This window comes from Octopus bimaculoides, chromosome 16 (assembly GCF_046866305.1).
Source record: "Octopus bimaculoides isolate indiv1 chromosome 16, ASM4686630v1, whole genome shotgun sequence".
Taxonomy (NCBI): domain Eukaryota; kingdom Metazoa; phylum Mollusca; class Cephalopoda; order Octopoda; family Octopodidae; genus Octopus; species Octopus bimaculoides.
This window is the reverse complement of record NC_142943.1, coordinates 54896865-54901864: the sequence shown is the minus strand read 5'-3', so window position 1 is coordinate 54901864 and position 5000 is coordinate 54896865.

The window sequence follows — 5000 nt, the reverse complement described above, 5'->3', positions numbered from 1 at the left end:
CCATGCTAGCATGGGTTGGACGATTTGACTGAGGACTGGTGAAACCGGATGGCAACACCAGGCTCCAGTCTAATTTGGCAGAGTTTCTACAGCTGGATGCCCTTCCTAACGCCAACCACTCAGAGAGTGTAGTGGGTGCTTTTACGTGTCACCCACACGAAAACGGCCACGCTCGAAATGGTGTCTTTTATGTGCCACCCGCACAAGCCAGTCCAGGGGCACTGGCAACGATCTCGCTCAAAAATCCTACGGGAGCCAGTCAGGCGGTACTGGCAACGGCCACGCCCAAAATGGTGCATCTCATGTGCCACCCGCACAAGAACCAGTCCAGGGGCACTGGCAACGATCTTACTTGGCTTGCCGGGTCTTCTCACGCACAGCACATTTCCAAAGGTCTCGGTCAGTAGTCATCGCCTCGGTGAGGCCCAATGTACGAAGGTCTTGCCTCATCACCTCAGCCCAGGTCTTCCTGGGCTTACCTCTTCCACGGGTTCCCTCAACTGTTAGGGTATATATATATATTATATGTATGTATATGTATATATAATACAATATATACGCACACACACATATAAATCACCTGACCAACTAGATTATCAGATGCTGTTACACATTGCTGGTCACAGTGCACTTTGCATCATTTTCCACCTTCAAACAATGCCATCTTTCTGGCTAGGCAAGCAGGCAAACATTATCCCCTTATCGAAAGGAGGATCGGCAAACATGAAATGAAGTGTTTTGCTCAAGAACACAACAAGCTGCCTGATCTGGGAATCAAACCCATGAACTAGCAGCCATGAGTACAACTGCCTAACCACTTGTCCACTTGCTTATATATATACAGGTGCAGGAGTGGCTGTGAGGTAAGTAGCTTGCTTCCCAACCACATGGTTCTGGGTCAGTCCCACTGCATGGCACCTTGGGCAAATCTCTTCTACTATAGCCTTAGGCCAACCAAAGCCTTGTGAGTGGATTTGATAGACAGAAACTGAAAGAAGCTCGTCATATATATATATATATATATATATATATATATATATATATATATATATATATATATATATATATATATATATATATATGATGAGCTTCTTTCAGTTTCTGTCTACAAATATATATATATATATATATTTGTATGTTTGTGTGTGTCTGTCTGTGTTTGCGTCCCCGTAACTTAACAGTTCAGTAAAACAGACCGATAGAATAACTACTAGGCTTACAAAGAATAAGTCCTGGGGTCGATTTGTTCGACTAAAGGCTGTGCTCCAATCAAAAGCAGTCAAATGACTGCAACAAGGGAAGAAATAACAGAATAAAAGAATAAAAGAATAAAAGAATATATATATATATATATATATATATATATATACACATACATATATATATATATATATATATATATATATATATATATATATATATATATATATACACACATATACATATATATGAGTGAATCATTTATCATCTGCAATAATCAGCTAATAAGACCTTTTTCTTATAGGCAAGAAAATTAGCTGTGCATGCATCACTAGACTTGGTCTCCCTTTAATCTCTATAATGCAGGTTTGAACTTGAAACATCAATTACATTGCCCTTGTTATTGCATTAACCAGGGCTTCTCCATTTCCAAGAAGTACAGCGTTCGGTGATCCATGTTTCCATTAATCATTAGTTTTGGTTTGTTAGAATCTCAAAGAAAATCTTAAAAGATGCAAGTATAGCTATTTAACACACTTGGTGCATTTTCGCACAAATTTCAGTGAACTTGTTTAATGCTGTTATCTACACAGGACTTGATCAGGGGCCTGTCCCCTTTTCAATGTTTGACGTTGTGTGACTATTTTTAAAATAGGGATTTCAGTCCAACAGCACAGTACCCTGAGCCTGTGACTGCCACTAGGGAACTGGACTGACCAGAAACTGGTAGATGGATATGGGAGACAAAAACTGAAAGAAGCCTGTCATGTGTGTTTGTGCATGTGTGTGTGTGTGTAAGTGTGTGTTTGTGTGTGTTTGAGTGTGTGTGTGTACATGTATTTGTGTGTGTGTGTCCTCACTGCTGTTCGGCAACCTGTAACTTAGCAGTTCAGCAAAAGCGATCAACAGAATAAGTACCAGACTTTAAAAATAAATAAATAAATATTGGGGTTAATTTGCCCAACTAGACCCTTCAAACAAGTGCTCCAGCATGACCACAGTCCAATAACTGAAACAAATGATAAAAGAAAAGATAACTCCGTTCTTCTCTTTTACTGCTCTGTCAGTTTTATCAGAGCATTTAATTTATTTTCAGTGGCCATAATTAGCATTTTCAATCATTTCCATCTTTTTCTCAGTTGGTGATTTAATCATTTAAAAACCTTGTCCTTCATTGCATAACAATTTTCCTCTGTCCTGTCCCCAGAGATCACATTTTAGGTTTTTTTTCTTTCTGTGAACTTTGGCCTTCTTCTTAGGGTTACATTAAATGCATATAACTGGGGCATTGTTCGTATAAATTGCTTCAGAATTTTGTCATTGTCTTGCGTGGTGAGAGGTTTTTGTAAATTTCAGTTTGCAGATTTTCTTCTTAATTGATTTCCCGTGATTGAGCCATGTGGAGATACAATTTGGACAGATCTGGGTTGATTAATAGATACATATTTATAAATCTCTCAGATGGCACTCTCGACATAATTGTATAATCTTGAAATATGAAAACGCATGTGTAAATATGTAGCTGTCTCTCTGAGTTCGTTTATATTTTTTAAATATATATATATATATATATATATATATATATATATATATATTGTCATAATTTCAGCCAGTGGCAAACATAGACGAAATGAAATGGAACACACACACACACACACACACACCATGCACATACGTACTCACACATACATATGTATATATATACACACATACATGCATACACACACATACACACATATGCATGCATACACACACACTCACACATGCATATGCACACGTGCATTATAGCAGAAAATAATAGGGTATGAATTAAACCAGTGTGATTATACGAAACAAATGTGATTATATAATGGGGTTGTCCAGCCATGACGAACACAAAGACTCAGACACACATTAGAATGCCAAAATAAATTTTGCAATTATACACAGACATTATGTGTAATATACTGATAGGCACACCGGGCGAAATGTTTAGCGGTATTTCGTCTGTCTTAACGTTCTGAGTTCAAATTCCGTTGAGGTCGAGATCATAATAAGGAAGGAATTAAATAGGCATGTAAGAAGTCCCTTACAGCTGTTTCAAGAAAAACTGTGCAGATTGTGTGAAACATCATCATCAGCCTCCTGCAGCTGTTGTTCAGGGTAATTTTGAGTACTCCTAGTGCCACAGGATCTGTCTGTCTCGTATCAGCCTTGTCAGTCACAACTGCTCCCATGAGAAACAATGTGAAGGAGGTAGAGGGCAAAGAATATCTTGGACTCATCACCTTTAATGGGCCATCATAAGCAAGCAAGTAAAAGCAATGCACGTATGTATGTCTCTTCTATCTTTTAATTATTATAAATCTTCCACCGAGAAGGGTGCTGGTTTCCAACAAAGATAAGGCCCCATCTTTGGGATATAATTAACACAGACAAATTCACATTTAGAACTTGAGAAAAGTTTTGCATATCTTTACTGTTCCACTCACAGATTGGAATTGTAATGTACGAATCAGCCGTTCATTTTCTCTTTCTGAAAATCCCAATTTATCCAGGTTCTCCTCTAAGCATTTACTAACAAAACCTAGAGCCCCAATTATTATTGGTACGAATATGAATTCATAGTCAAGATAAAGAAGCTGAAGATGTATGTATAAGTATAGAAACCAAATTGATAAAGTGATGAAGTTGGCACAAGATATTAATAAAATACACACCTTCTGCTATTTGTTTCGGTTCCCTGTCTCAAGGGTTCAAATTTCACTGAGTTGAAATTTGCATTTAAACCTTTTGCATTTAAACTCTATTCTTAAATCCAACAAGCAGAAGAAAAACATATATATAGAATGCGAAACAATGCAAAAACCTTTATTTTTAGGCCCAAATATCGCAACAGATACAACACGTTTGCTTACACCGAATGTACAAATATATGCGTTTACTTATTTGGAGAGAGCACATGACCACACAACTGCAGTATATCAGTCTTCTTCGTGAGAGCATTTTTGATTAACCACCATCTCCTCCTCCTCCTCCTTCCGGAATGAAGAGTTTGGTAAATGAATACTACAGAATAAAACAGACACTTACCAAGAACAGCGGGTATTGCTAACAAAATGACAGGCACCAAATCTATTGAAAATACACAAATCACATGAAGTATTACATGAAACAAATGCGTACTAACTATAAAATGGAAGAACGTATTATGAAAATCCTCGTAAAACAGCATACAAAAGGCATTCCGCCAAACCATAAATTAACATTAATAATGTACTACAAAACACTAAAAATTAATTACTTTCTTATTAATAACAAAGCTAGATGAGACAGAAGCATGTAAACTGGAGAACAAGCAATTAATAACCAATGTGATTAACAATTTGATCGCGAGTGTGCAAGCTGTGCTGTTTATTCTTCATGGGTCCAAAAGTTGTATCGTCCATACAAGTACGATTCTCTCTCGTCAGTTCTCTGTGCATTTACAAAAAAAAAAAAAAGGTGACTAATTGTAATACACAATAATAACACACGGTATAGAATCAAGCTATAATTTATACTCTCTCTTGTATCTTGTGTCTTTTACTTGTTTCAGCCATTGGACTGAGGCCATGCTGGGGCACCGCCTTCAAGGGTAAGTCTGGTACTTATTCTTTTAGTTCCTTTTGCTGAACTGCCAAGTTTCGGGGGCATAAGCAAATCAACACACACGTGCGTGTGCGCACATTTGCACCCCCCCCCCCCCCCACACACACACATTTTGTGTTATGCTAAGAGTTGGCACATATTTTGTATGAGGCTTTTCAAGTTTTCTTTCA